The sequence below is a fragment of the Thunnus thynnus genome, chromosome 10, assembly GCF_963924715.1.
Source record: "Thunnus thynnus chromosome 10, fThuThy2.1, whole genome shotgun sequence".
NCBI lineage: Eukaryota > Metazoa > Chordata > Actinopteri > Scombriformes > Scombridae > Thunnus > Thunnus thynnus.
The window spans coordinates 11,629,183-11,645,257 of record NC_089526.1 but is presented as its reverse complement, the minus strand read 5'-3'; the positions used below and the strand labels follow the sequence as shown (position 1 = coordinate 11,645,257).

Here is a 16,075-nt window from a genome sequence, read left to right as displayed (position 1 = left end):
TCCAAGCCGAGAGCACACCTCAGAGAGGTCCATCTGTTCGCGCCGTCAAATCCTGATGGGCAGGAATCCCCGTGCCAGGATCCTGCTGGCTGTCTCTCCTACTGGAAACGCACACACACTCATACACGTATGCCGCACACAGTGACAGAAGCTCAAACAAACATAAACACAGATGCACAGTGCACACACAAACACTCTACAGCTGTAATTGAAAATTGCACTCAGGATGTGGCTTGTCAGAGAATGTAAGAACTCATTTTTCTCTGGCTCCATCTTCTTCTTGTCCTTGACCTCTTGACCTCAGCACCAGCGGTACTGCAGTGACTCTGCACTGGAGGCAACAGTCAGCCTTTCAACAGACAAGGAAACAACCATCTGCTTTTGATGCAGCTTTACCATGGTGCTCAATGCTAATTCACCCACACAAGCAAGGTTGAGACTATTCAAAGATGACATGCGAAACTCTGTTTGTCATCTCTTGTGGAAGGAACAGTGTTTCAGTCTCATCTTTAGTGGCTAAGAGGATTTGTCTCAGCGAGGTGCCTCTGCTGTGAGTTTTAAATCACTGTTGACAACAGAGTTTCTCCCTGGATTAGATCTCCAGTTTCATTACGATGGCCCTGATAGCATCTCCCACAGAATTGATAGAAGGTGGCTTATAATTTTACACTAAAATGTTTCCTGCCTCGCCAGACTGAAATTAAGTTAAAAGAGACATGCGTTGCCTCAATGTGGGATAGCGCCACATATTCCCTTTTGAAGCTAAGTGATAAAATGCTCCTTTTGAACTGGCATGTCAATCAGTATAACTTCTCTGTAGATTCGATCTCTTGCATTTCAAAAGCACATGCTGTGTGGGTGGATACCTCTATGTTTATATCTGCATGTGTGAGGTGCAGTGTTGTATCGTGCTGAATTGTCACTTCAGCACGGTACAATTAATTTAAGAGCTTTGAGGACAGTGGAGCATTAGATATTCTTCTGCTTTGTGTGAACTCACTCGTCTAACGTAGTTTTCATAAACAGTCTGGATGTTATTGAATACAACAAGTGTGTGAAGGAACCTGTGTAAGTGGGTACTACGGTGTGTCTTAAAGCCATTATATGTAGGATTTTGTATGTGATGACAAAATATTCAGATGAAGTAAGTTTTTGTGGTAGCACTTTACATTCCAGCTTGGTAGGTAATAGTGGGGTAATATATGTTGATAATAAAGAGGTAATAAAGTAATATAATGGGTGGTATTAACAATGGGTATAACTAGGTAATAGTAGACTTACATTTTTGTAACAGGGTAAGAAGGGGCCAAAAACAAAGGGGTAATAATGCGGAAACATAACTAAAGATAACAATTAGGCAGAACTATTCAGTAATAGTACGGTAGAATTTTGGTAACAGTAGAGTAACCTGCTAACAATAATATGGTTATATCATATTTTGATTTAAATTGGTAATATAGTGACATTAATGGGGTAATGACCTGATAATGGTTAGGTAATATGGTTCATATTTTCAAAATATTATGGGCTACTATTGGTGCAATACCTTAAAAATCACATGACAATTCTTGGAAGTCAAAACTGGTAATTACCAGATTATAGTGCTGAAATTCCTAATCACTTATGTTAAAAACTTTCCCTTTTGTTTTAAGGTAATACTGTAAAAATTCTACTATTAATGCTGTGATTTCTTACTTAGAAATACACCTGGCAGTTAATCAGTGCTGCAGAGTGCATAACTACTGTTTTTGTTCATAGACAAAAAAAAAAAACAAAAAACAGCCAACCTTGCGTTGTTGCATCCCTTCTGAAGCTACCACTGGAGCCAAAGCTGCAACATTTTCTAATCCTATGTCAAGTAGAAGTGGATAGCTCCAGGGGCCTGTACTATGAAGCAAGTTCACATACCCGGGATATCTTTTCATTAGCTGGCTTCACTGAGCCTAACATTGGCCATCCAGATAACCAGTACTAAGAAGCTGCGTATCAACTAGCTCAGTCAACTCTGGGTTTTCCTATCCAGTTACGAGCTTGTTCATGTGAAAGAGGCAGGGTTGTTAATTATGAGTGACATCATCAGAACCATGAATAAAGTACTTCATATGATATGAGATGAAACAGTGATACCAAGTACCTGCAGAAAACTTGTTTTAGGGACAGCAAAAAGTCATATTCAACGAAGTGAAATGTAAACAAGTCTATAATCATACAACAGAATACAAAGCTGTAGAAACACTAGAGATAATCTTAAAATACATGTAGGAATTATTAGACATGACTTAAGCATAGAGTGAGTAGTTGGATGATGAAGAAACCATTCTGAATATGTCACATAAAAAAACACCTGAAAAACACAGAAATAGTCTTGCATTAAAAGTAATGCAAGACTATTTCTGTTAATGAAGCAAAGAGAGGAAAAGTAGTTAATGACTGATGCAGTCTATCTGACCCAAATGTTGCATTTATAATCATGGGAGCCAATTAACAGTGTGTGGATTATTTTTTATAATAAAAGACAATCTTTTGTTTTCATTTCCAATTATCATTGCACAATTGTCTCATGTTATTCTGCAGTGATTCAATCAGAGTGTAAAATCATCCACATTGTCACTCTGGGGATAAAATCAACTTTGAACAATTAAAATGCAGCTAAAATCATCATTACGTGTTTAGTGTTGTAAACGATCTCTCTGTTTTGTCGGAAGCTCTGTTTTGAAAACAGAGTGGAAGTAGAAAACCTGGAACAATCAAATGTTTCCACTGACCTATAAAAAAAAAAATATTGCTCTTTTTTACTTGTCACTTTATTGTAAACTCAGGACTTTTGTCCATGTCCAGATCCTGTAGGAATGATGACTGATTAGTCAGTGGTTGGGGTGTTGGCATGTGATGTGATCCCATCCTCTGAAGTTAACCTGCTCTGGAGCAGGTTAACTTCTGCTGTTCAGCATAAGTTACCATGGCGATGTAGAACGGTAAGAAGTGAACCACCTTCATAACCCTGAAAACCCAGAGTTAAAACTGAAGTTATTCCACTAACCCCAAATCCTGCTTTGTATTAAAGGCCTCTGGTCTGAAAAGTGAAGCCAATTTGGAAGCGCCTTCAACCTGCATTCTTTCTAATGGCCAGCAGGGGGTGACTCCAATGGTTGCAAAAAAAAGTCCAATTATATGGAAGTCTATGAGAGAATGACCACACTTCTCACTTGAATCATTACCTCAGTAAACTGTTTCCTAATGAATTTATGGTCTCAATCGCTAGTCTCAAGTCTTCTCTAATACAGCATGACTTTCATTTTGAAAATTATGGTCCCATTTAAAGTAAAATAGATGATAAAGCTTTAGGGCATGGCTACCTTGTGATTGACTGGTTACTACCACAGCGACAACGTTGATTACATTATGTTACCATGGAGTAACCCCAGATTCACAGAGTATAGGTGTAGCTGCAGCTATTTCACAGTGTGTTTTCAGTTCATGAAAGTTAATTGTAACATTTTGGTCACCTAAAAAAAACTTGTTCAGTGTTTGGTTGAAGTAACAGACCCTCTAAGGAGTTGGCTGTTCAGTTTTTCCAGTAAGTACATTTTGTTTCAATGGTTTTAGGCCTGTTTTTCGCTTGAGAAAATTAGCATCAGCATTATCATTATCACAGTTAACGATAGACTGTAAATGCACCGTTCTAACCAAGCTAGCAGCTAGCGCTAGGGTCAGCTCCACCCTGTCGTCTAAATATGGTCACTTCTGGCCTCAAAAATCAAAGATGATGATGGTCAAATCATTAAACTCGAGGCTTCAAAACAGCAGTCCACAAACCGATGGGGGATGCCACAATGACTATGTCCATATTTTTCATAGTCTATGGTCAAGTACTGTATGTCAAATTCATCGCATCACGCAGAATGAACATTATCGACGAAACATTCACTGGCAGTATTTTCATGAGGTTAACTCTGAAATCCGTTACTTAATTACTTTAACTGTTTTAACTTGTAAAATATGGTTATTATAAATAATATGTATGAAGGAGTGCTAGATGTTAAGATCAGCACATTTAGTATTGTTGGAATATTTCTTCCCCTACCTTCTGGCTGTGGCTTTGTTTGAAAATAAATTTGTATCACAAAATTGACATCATCCAATGCAGTTTTGTAATTTCATCATATTGAAGCCATTATCTTGTTGTTTGAGGACATTTTCATTCAGCTAAACAACACTGCATTTGTGACCTTGGATGCTCTGCAATTTTTGGAGTACTTTGATTGCTTAAATTAACTTTCAATAACAACATGCAGAAAAGTTTGGATTTCTTCAGTGCTCATGAGGGATTAAAGTATGAGTAAAAACGTATTTTTATCCCCAAGTTTGTGGTATGCAACAGAGACTATCTTGTGGACGGGAAACTATTGCACACCAGAACCTTGTGGAAAGAAAAGTTTTTGCTCATGTCCCCATGTAGGCTCTGTAGTTTTCAGTTTTAAAGTTAGGCAACCATGGCCCCTTGCTTAAAGTCAGGGAATGATGGTGGTTATGGTTAAAAAATGTGAGGGCTGATTATTAGCATTAGTGGGGCACTGGTGTTGCACAGTAGCTGCATACTTTGTAGGAGATGTGCACATGTAGCCAAAAGTAGATTTATTTTTAAAAAAAATCAGAGGAAGACAGAGACAGAGAAAGTGAGAAATAAAATGGATAAAGAAATCCACAGGCCATTGGTGTAACCTCTCAGTTTAATTGGCACATGCTCTATATAACAAGCTACTGGGTGAAAGGTCTATAGTGCAACTGTCTGAGGAAATCAGGAGGTGTGAAGAATTAATAAAGGCAGTGGTCCACCCCTTTAACCATTTTGTAATTCACAGATTCAAATCTCATTTGTGGGCTGTAATAGCAGGGATATCCTGTCATAACACAAGTGTGACAGGGAGCTGCCTGCCTCAGTTGGACTAACTCAAGCTTGATAGTGCATTATCATTAGCGGGAAGCCGCAGATTAATATTTCATTAGGACTGTGGCTTTGCAGGGGCTTCCAGGCATACCAAGTGATATGTTATTCACTGCTTCACACCGATTATTCTCTCACAGGCAGGGATGTGATACAAGAGCTCTTGTTATGATGGACAGAGCAGTGGTGCAAGGTGTTCAGAAAAAAAAGAGATATCCCTATTTAACGGTGAGTAAGCATGGCTGGCCAAAGCAGTGTATCATCACTTTTCTAGGCATGGCCATAACAAACCATTATTGGGTTGCTGAGGGTGGTGGGGAGGAGCACCAATCTTAACAGGGTCACTTGTCATGGACAGCAAGGATGGCTAACTCCCTTTGGATTAAAGTCTGTAGCAAGAAAACTGTAGGAGGATTTTTTACAACAGAATATTATACAAAAGGTATGAAAAAAGAAGGATAATCAAGTTGTAAGTCACTGCTAAATTGCAGCTCCCAGTTACTTTACCAATTACTGCAGTCTTATCAGATTTTACAGAAATTTTGCAAGGTAGCTCAACTTTTTAGATATGAGTCTTATGAGCAGATATACATTTTTATACTGCTGCAGTTCTGTGAAACAGTGTCCCAGCAGACTGATTTTAATCTCTTGGTAAAGAAATGTTTTTTTACTGTAAATTGTCAACCATACTGTAAGTCGGTTTTGCTTGTTGTATTTTTGCATGTTGTTTAAAGGTACCCTGTGGAATTTCCTTATAAACACACAGAAGTTATTTATGCTCAGTGTTTCTCACCAAAATGCATTGCAGGTCTTTCTTGCATTTACTTCCTCATAAAATATTTGCAAAGCAGATTTGTTGAATATTTTAAACCATCATTGTTTACATCTCTGTGTGTTAGCTGGAAGTCTTCCTCTCTTTGCCTTGCTACGCTTCTTAGTACATTACTACATTACTACTGCAAACTGTTAATCAGAGGAGTAGCAGGAAACCAGTGGTGGGAATGTGTAACTCATCGCCGGCATGCATCCTTGTGAGCATGTGAACAGAAAACTGGGAACACAACATTGCTTGATAGCACTACTAGTGGTCAGAAACTCCACAGGGTACTTTTAACTGCGTATTGTCTGGCATGAGGATCTCTTATCAATAGAAATAAGCTTTTTGCTTTATTGTGTTTTTATCCTCAACAATTTTAATTGTCTGCCAGGAATAGGTGGTGGCAGTCTTGTATTGATAGTACTTTTATTGTTGTCATATAAATCTATTTATCATCATATTTCTATCAATTATTTTCAATGTGTTGTTGTGATGGCCTTCATTTCCGATCATGCTAAGTGCTGGACTGAGTAGTTTGTTAAGTTTGCTGTTTTATAACTGTTCCAAAATGCAAATGTTACATTTTGTTAGTCTTTGTAATGTGTCTGCTCAGAACTTGGTGATTTATGTTGATAATTTAACCATTAGTTTAGTCGCTGTTACTTTTCTTGACCCCAGCTGTATTTTATTTCTGTGTTTTTGAGTGTACATCCCCTGTATTGTCTATTAATAAATGGCTGACACTGCTGAAAGCTGCTTCCTGCCTCTCATTCCACACTGCTTACCACAGTATTGAAAAATGGTTTACTGTGACAGCGGAGTACAAGTTCTGCAACAAACAAGATATGTAAAAATCCTGGTTAAAGTCTTGAAATGCCTAGACAAGAACACAAAATATATTTAAAATTAGGTTACAAATAAAATATCAGTCTACCTATGTCATGTTTTTACCCCAGCAGGGACATTTATCTGACACTTCCTCATGTCATCAAAAAATTTCGGAATTTCGAAATTTGGGAAACTATTGTATATGATATGACGCTGCAACAGTGATGTAAAATCACACATTCACAGATGTATTTTAAACTGTAATTACTCATAGTAATTCAGCAATTTCCTGCTATACTGTTTGGCATTTTACCTACAACATGAGAAAAGAAAACCCACCCTGCAGTGTGTATATTTACATCTCTGTTTGGTATATCAGTGATAGTCTGACAAATGCATACACAGGCTACAAGGAGAAAACAGAATCATTTTCCTTGAGCTTGTGGTTGCTTGTACTGTATGTTGGGCAGCTTCAGAATTCATCAAGAAAACTGTTTGATAAAACTTAAGCAAATCCTCCCCTCTGCAAAGTGCCTGTATTATTTTTGACATTCTCTAGAAACTGTGAGTCTTCAAAGCCGGCATGTTTAAACCTCAAACTGTTTGAAATATCAAAGCTGTGGTATGGCAACTTTCTAAATGTCACCGTGGGGGATCTTCCGCTCTTTTGATGCTCATTTCATGAGGAACAGTAATGACAGGTCTGAAGGTGTTTCAACACCCCTATCAATGCTGAGGCGCTGCTCTAATGTCATTCCTCCCTCTGTTTGAATACTCACTTTGAGGATATGAACATGAATCGTTATTTCATTCCCTAAACCTGCTCATTTTTCATCTTTTGAATGATGTAAATTCTTGGTTTACAGAGTAATTGCAGTTGTCATTTTCCTAGATTTCCAAGGCCCCTATCACAGGTGTCTGTTGCAGTCTAAAGCATTATGCATATAAAACCAGTGGATTTCATTCATACCCAAAGGAAATATTGCCTTATAACCTCATTTATTAGGCAGATAATAGTGTAAAGAAAGTCAATGAGGATTCGAATCCTCTCAATCTCTTTATAGCTACAAGTATTGCTTCATGCTCTGAGGCTACTACTGACAGACTAATGATAGTTATATACAAGCTGATGGGCTGAACAGCAGGGATTTTATGTAGAAATGTGAGCTCCACTAATGGCTGCATTGACCCAACAGGGTGTATGCAGACACAATCCATTCCTGACTAATGCCTCGATTTTATAACTTGGAAAACATGACTGTTTCTCTGTTTGATAGCTATACCCAGCACACACTTTTGGTCAGTTTGTACATTGGCTCGCTTTCATTAATCAGTGTCTCTTCTATTAATTTCTATTCTATACGGTGCTGATCCAATCCACCTCACAGAATGTACAATAAGCTTTAATTAAGTTGATCAAACCTCCCTCCTCTCATCTCCCCCTTCCTAGCATCCGTTTGGGATGAGGATGGCTGCAGATAAAAATATGGAGCTGATTGCTATGCACACTGAGTGCACAATGACTTCATGACCAGCTAATCAGCTCATCAATGGTGTTAATGAGCAGTTGCTGTGGTAATTTATATCAAACTCTGTTTCCCATTCAGAAAGGAGGAAAGTTTCACCTTCATGGCCTTAAAGTTTTCACTTAGGAACATGTGTTCATCAGTTTAAAAAAAAAAAAAAAAGGAGTACAAACTGTTCATACAAACAAGCAACCAATCAATTTTACACTGAATCTTTACTGCCGGCAAAAAAGGTTGAAGATTTGCATTTGTGTTTGGATGCCAAACATAAATCTAAGTCGGAGGTTTTTCATCTTTGATCTACTTTCAAACAGCCAACCTTACATTTGTTTAGATAATATGAAAAAAGGCTAAAAGAAGATACAATTTGAGTAAAAAAGTAACATTTAATAATAAAAGAGAGTTCTGCCCATGACATGTTCCCTAGTTAAAGACACTGCCTTTAAAATAAACTGATTTGTACTGTATATGAAAGGCCTGATGATGTGAGATACAACACAGCACAGAATAGCTTTGGAGATTTATATCCTTATAGTCATAGATGATAAAATAATCGTAATTAAAGTGCAGTACATGGCAATGGCACCTTTTCAGAATGGGATGTTGGTGATGAAATTGTCTAACAATATCAAGTGTTTTTATAGAACAGGTGAATTCAGACAAAATAAATGTTCTATTTGAATCAAGTCATCCAATTTGCTGCTGACAAAAAAGTTAATAGAGGTTATTTTTGCAGTTTTATCTGAGGTACATTTTGTTTCCTTTTATTTCTAAAAACAGAATAATGTCTAGCCAACTGCAACGGGCTTCAATTGCCTCATAATTGACTCTAGAATGCCTGTTTTAGGTACAAATTTTACTTTACAACCTACATTTGCAAATGTGAGAAACTAGGCAAATGCTTTTGATTCCTGAAAACTTTAAAGGGGACGTAACATGTTTTTTGTGGTCTTCTGTCATTTTTATACTTTTATAATGTCGGATGCCCATGTTAAACAAAGTCATAGTTCCAAAACTTGATCTGAACGTATGTAAAAATGTCGCCTTCAAGTCCAAAGCCCAGGTTTCAGCCTGATCTGAATGTTCCATTTGCAATGTTACCTCTACTTCCCCATTGAACTGACATCAGATTGTTTGTGAATGCCCACAAAAAGCTGTCCGGTCTGTAGACCTAGTTGCCAAGGTTGTTCCACTGGTTGTTTGCATTGACCACTCGCCTATTTCAGATGGGATTCAGGCTCAAACATGGATGTATTTGAGAAGTTGACATTTCGAGTAAAGAAAGGGAAAAAGCGAAATCCGACTACTATTGTTTGCTTACATAGCCTCTGGAACCTGTGGAAGTCTGCCAAGGGGCAGCTTCTGGGAGCTAACCAATAGAGTGGGTCATCAGGAGGGGGGCCTTAAAGAGACAGGAGTTAAAAGTGCCTGTGTCAGAGAGAGGCTGAACTGAGGGGCTGCATAAACGGCCAGTGTGAGATACAGAAGATGTTTTTTGAACTTTAAATCATGCAAAAACAAAAGAATAAAAATACAGACCTGGAAATGTGCATGTTATGTCCTCTTTAATGCTTTACCATTTTACAGTAAAAACCTCAATCTATATACAATCAATACAATGAAGGCTCCTGTCTTACTCACAACAATCATGCAATTAATTTCTTTTTACATATTTTACTTACTACTTTAATTGCATTGTTATTTTTATTTGTAAATTGACTCTTTCCTACTCTAAAGCTAAACTCTGTCATAGGGATGTAAAGAAATACAAGCACGGTAGAGTGAGAATACAGTCATCACAGAACAGTTGATGCAATCTGAACAGATTGTTGTAAGCATTGCTCACCCCTGACTGTTTGTTTCTTTTTCATCTCCTACACAGCTTCCAGGAAGACAGTGTTGCTTATCAAAAATCATGTCATATAAATCAGTACATATAAAAAGGACAACAACATTTCAAGATAGCAAACCAGAGAGATTATGGTACAACAGATACAGCTATAGCAGTTTACACAATCATTTTGTGTGGAATTGAACATATTATTGACTAAGACTGTTTTTTTGTATTTCTTAGAGTTAGAATTTGTTAATTTAAGATCAGCTGGTGTCCTTATAGTTACATACAGGGATATAGTGTCAGCAATGTCCTTGACCATCTGATTACATATTTGAGAGGGAGGGAGTAGTTCACATGTGCTGTTGTCCACAATGCACCTGGGAACAGCTGAATGCACTTTCGTTATTGCTCTCCATTTGGTGCATTGGCCTTTCTGTCCATTATTGTTCACAGAAAGACAGCTACTGAGTTCATATCTGGTAAACCAACAGCTGTATGCAAGTACACACACACGCACACACACACACACATACTCTCACACACAGTGCACACTCTGACTTCGAGTAAATTTACCACATCCTGAAGTCTCCTTCTGTATGCATCATTAACCCTGTCATTAACAAATCACGCCTTCTGCGAACATCTCAAGTAATGTTACCTATTATTTGTCATCAGAAACATAGCTGTCAGGATAGACCAGTATTGTTATTACTGCTGTTTTAGAAGCCTTCACACACTATCCTATGTGATGTTATGGCATTCGCTACAGCATGTGGTGCATGGTCAATGCCGATCTGACCTGTTTGGACTTTATTGTAGACATGGGAGGAAGAGCAAAACACTTCAGTCAACAGGCCAGGGCTGCTAGCTGAGTGCAGAGCTGTGCTGTTGCCTTGGCTGGCCTAGTGTGTCTTCTCCTCAGTTTGACATTCAGTGTGGTTTCCCCCATGCTCCCAACCCTTTGACCCATTCACATCCTTCTCCCAGACTGCGACTGACTCATTCTGACCTTGAGTCGTGGGCTCAGCAGACCTTCAGAAGAAGAACTGGGGAGCATCCCTCTCCAACATCATAAATATTTTATCTTCCAGTTGGACACATCCAGGGAGTATGTGTGGGGCCTTCTTAGGACTTGTTTCCATATAGCATTTTTTCTCTGGCAGAAAAGCACTAGCAGGGCATTGGGGAGCGCTGGGATGAAGCGCTTGTGCGGTGAGAGAAAAAAATGCTGCACGTGGGTTTTGTTTCTATGACAACGGTATCTTGACAATTTCTATGACAACACTCACTAGCAACATTCAGTGTCCAGCCGATCTGCTCCCACAAATGGGCTTTTCTGTCTTTGTTATGATAACTTCTGTCTGACATATCATAAAGCTCAGGATAGCCAGACAGGGCCAGAATGAGCTTTTCCTCCATTTTCTTGGTTACCAGCGTGACGAGTCCCAACCCATCTAATATATGATTGGTTGCCTGAAAAGGAGTGACAGTGATGACACCAGAGCCTTTCTGGAAAGTTCAGAGATTTTCATCTAGAAGCGCTCAGAGCAGCTGTGCAAAAAAGACGGAGCGCTCTGAAAACAGTGCAGGGTGTAGCATTTTTTCTCTAGGAGGCCACATGTTGCCGCATATGCCCTCTCCTTATTGGGAACAATTGAAAAAAGGCGCTGATGCTCAGATTTTCATTGCATTTTTTTTTTTTAACTGTTAAATAAATCAATCATCTTTGTGAGGTAAAAAATTAATTTGTGTAATTCATCTTCAACCTGTCTCCAAATAATAGTATTTGCAAATTATACTTAAAAAATTTAAAAGGGCATTGAAAATAATTAGGCTACCCATGTTCCCTCCACCCCACAGCTAGATGGCATAATATTTTCATTCATTGGTCTTATAGAACCAGGCAAGAGAGGTGACATGTGGTGGGTTTCTCAAGTGACTTTTTCCTAAGTTAACACAAGCTCTTTCTACTTATTATCCTGAAAACAGTCAAATTCCCAGGACACTTTTGTAACACTTTCTGTGTTACGCTCTGCATGGTTGATGTTATGGCTTCAAGAGGGTCCTCTGAAGTCCCGAGCTCCTCAGAGCTGATGCAGTGTAGAGTTGGAACCATCAGGAAACAAAGGACTCAGGGAGCATAAGCTCCCATTTTCCAGAGCAAGTTAAAAGCAGCACAGCTCCTTCTAATGCTCAGAGGCCTATTTTAGATATAGGGAGCTTTTAATGTCTAATGCACACTGCTGGGCTCACTGACAACGTCGATGGAGAAAGGAGGACTTCAAAAAAGCAACAAACATGGAATGTTCCATACTTTTAGAAAGAGGGATGTGTTGCCTGAGTGAAAGAGGTGCAAATGATGTAATTTGAGTGAAAGTGCCAGAAAATCTACATATCACATTTGCTGTTCTCCATTGAAATATTGTTGAAATTAATAGTGAATATTCTCATTTGACAAATTGGCATGTTGTACTAGAAAAAACACTCATCCTTACATCCATTTTCTATGCCCACATATCCTGTTGAGTGTCACAGAGTGTTGGAGTCTATCTCAGCATGCACTGGGTATGAGTGTGTGTGTGTGCATAGGTGAGAGGCATTGTAAATGGCTTTGTTATGCCCTCAGGTTAAAAGTACTATATAGGTGCTATGGAAAATATATTCAGAGATTTTGCACCTATGAGGAAATAATTCATGAAACATGTTTAAACAGAAAAGACAAAATCACAACTAATGCGAATACAAGCTGATAATACTAGTCATTACTAATATAGGTTAGTGTAATCATGATCATCATAAAGTAGTACACTTGTGCCTGCTGATTTGTATTTTATGTCAGATTTCAAATGATAATCTTGTTACATGTGATTGCATGTATTAGGCAAGTGGCAAAACCCCTCGAATGGATATTTAAATTGTGTGTCATGCATGTCAGGCTGTACTATCCAAGGAACGGGAATCCTAACGCAATAGAAAAGGAATGAAATTAAACCTTTTCCCCACAAAGCAACTGAAAAGTCCTGTTCTTTGATTAGCAGAGACATAAAGGTGCATTTCTGGTGCAAAATGTCCCTGAAATACTTCACAGTAGACCTGCGTAAATTTCCTTAGGCTGTGGAGAGAACAAACTTCCCAGGAAACAACTTCAAAATAGACAGCTTTTAGGGTGCTTTTAATTACAGAAGGTCAAAGGGTAGTTCATTAGGTCAGCTGCTATAAGCAAAGAGTCCCTGATGTCCAAAAACACCAACGTTCTAACCTTAACATCTCTTTCCTCTTGTCCCCCTTCATCCTCACTATCTGACTTCAACAATGGATTGTCGGATGTAAGCACATTATTCAGCTGATAAGCCATACACCATGTTCCAGCTGGTAAAAGAGCAGGGTGATTATGTGCTTATTTACTTTCAGAGTACATCAGCCCTGTGCTCTGCTCTTCCTGAATCAATTTTTTTGAGAGTGATTACAAAATTAATCACAAGGTTTAGGCCTCTCGTATACCCTGGACATGAAGGAAAAACTTATATCGGAGGTATGATTTGATGACGTTTTATGTTTTTCACAGAGCGTGCAATTCTGTCAAACTCCAATCATGTTGTCTACAGTGGTTTGAGTGGATGCCTGCCATTTTTCCTTAACCTTAAAAGTCACAATGAGAGATCATGCAAGGTTGGAAAATACACAGTCACCCAACTCAATTGCTTTAGCTTTCACACTACAGCTTCATAGTGTTGAGAGAGCCCTGTGATAACAATCAGCTGTACTGATCTGTAATGACAGGGCAGTGGTATGGGGTTCTGGTGGAGCACATCTGATGAATGAGTGGTGAGGGCGGTAAAACGGCAAACAGGGAATCCATCTGGCCAGGAGAGGGCTCTGGATGTCAGGAAACTAACAAGGATGCATAGTGGGAAATGTTAGGCTTCAGAGAGATGATTAGTCTTGGCTTGCCATCATCTTTTCTCTCCTGTTTTCTTCCTTTTATATCTTCTTCTTCTTCCCTCATCTTCTGCTTCTTCTTCCTTCACCCTCATCCTCATCCTCCTCTCCATCCTGCACACCAAGACACCGAGCATTAACACCCTGGTCTGGTCTCTGACTGCTGTTGAATATTTCAATATAGCTCTGCTTATCTGGCAGCCCCTATGACCTGCCTGGATGAGCGAGGGAGAGGCAGAGATTCGCATGGCGAGCTGTGGAATGGATACATACACAGTCATATATAAGTGAAGAACTTGCCTCGAGGTGAGCAAGCACATGAATACCAGATCTCCCTGCACTCACATTTGTGTGGACAGGCACCGAATTCCATAAGACATACTGAATTCCAGCCTCCATTTGGGATTTTTCTTCTCTGGATTCTGTTCAAATAGCTATGGCAGAAAAAAAATGAAGAAGAAAAAAAAATTTTTTGTTTGTAAATGCAATTCAAATAGCCATGGGAGTAAAAGTTTTACGGTTTATTTTTTGTGAATTTCATTACAATAGTAACAGGAGAGTAAAATATTGGACTAAAATATTGCACAGTCCAGGTCTACCTCGTTCATGGTGCTCTGTTCAGCAGAAATCATTTCACCCCTGGTTAATGAAGTGGACTCTTGGAGATGGAGGCTTGGGGTCATTTGACTGAGGAAATGAATAAAATTACATGCTGTTGAGTAATCTAAATATAAACAAGGCGAATACTTTAAATCTTTTATTAACTGACTTACAGCAAGTAATCACTTGATATTTTTATGGTTTGTAAATTACTATAATATATTATGAGATATTTTGCAGACACTGCAGCAACTGTTCTTCAGACAGCACTGAATCGCAAATACCATCAAACAAGAGTGCCTACTTGTCAATATCTATTACCATTAGAGTGGTGATTTCTTATATGTAGCTCCTGCATCTTAAGCACACAGCCTTGTCTGTCCTTGAATGGTGACTGACGTGTTTCCAGAATGCACAATGAGACTGGGGAATACACTGACCGCCTAATCCCATGGAAAACCCGCAACTCCTCCTTGTTAGTGCATTTGACTGGGTGGTTAGTGATCTAGAGACTTGTGGGTTGTTGTTTTTTATGACTATAACAAACAATGTGGTCTTACCACAGACTAGCTGTCAATCTAGGGGGTTGGGTCTGACCGTTGGGGGTTTGGGCGGTGGACCACAGAGAATAGGAAGAAGGGCCTGGCCCTCCGATCAAGAATGGCAGCTGAACATTAGGGGGGCACTGCTTGGGGAAAGATTTGACTTCAACCAATGGAGAGGAGTTAAAGGATCATGGGATAGCAGCGTGGGGGGAACAGGGAGGGTAGAGGACACCATGCCGCCTCTAATTGGTTTCTCTTTCCGGAACATCCATTGCTCCCTTTCTCTTGGAGAGCTGCTGTGCTCAGAGAGCCACAACTGAGAGCCCAGCAAAGCCTATTGGATTTAAAGGGAATCTGTATCTTAAAGGGGCGCTAGGCTGCAGGAGGGGGGGCCATCACAATCAATAATTCATAAGGCCTTTCCTTATTAGGGCTTCTCCTGACTGGGCTGCTGGTTCTTATGCCCAGCTCTGTGTCGGATGAGAAGCTTCTTGGAAGGCAAAGCCGCACAGGAACTGCCAGCTCTGCGTTGTTGCTAGCTGCCTACTCTGCCATTCCCACCCAGCACTCTCACCCATCCACTCCCTTTGTTACTCATGATTTCCTTCAAATCTTAGCATAACAATGAGGATGCTATAGAGGACTTGATATGTAAAGAGGTATTTGCATAGATAGAAAAGGCAGTTTTAAAATCTTACTATTTTTTCATAGAAAAATAAATACATGTTTTTATACACTGCAGACTAATGTGTAGAAAATTGTAGTTTAGTAGTGTTGCCGTCGTAAGAGTTTTTCTAACACTCAAAACACATGTCAAGACCAATAACCCTAATCAGGAATGCCAGGCACAAAGGAATGGCTCTCTGAGTTTAAGTACCACATGTTTTCATAGCTGCATTCATTTGTTTGCTGTTTCCTTCAAATGGAACTTGTAATGTTGTATACTTGACATGGGAAGTACTGTACACAGTGTGTTTGGCATTCGAGTGATTTATGGCATGAGAACACCGTTGCTAGGGGATTGACAGCAAAAATTGT

The 16,075-nt window shown here is 39.2% G+C and overlaps 1 long non-coding RNA gene across 1 annotated transcript; it reads right to left on the bottom strand.

Annotated features, from left to right (window-relative positions):
• Positions 1–13,244: 13,244 nt before the first annotated feature.
• Positions 13,245–14,581, bottom strand: LOC137190579 (uncharacterized). The gene is made up of 3 exons (XR_010930242.1): positions 14,492–14,581; positions 14,238–14,326; positions 13,245–14,146 (listed from the first exon to the last, which is right to left on the bottom strand). It is a non-coding gene; the product is annotated as an uncharacterized lncRNA (long non-coding RNA).
• Between the last annotated feature and the right edge of the window lie 1,494 nt (positions 14,582–16,075).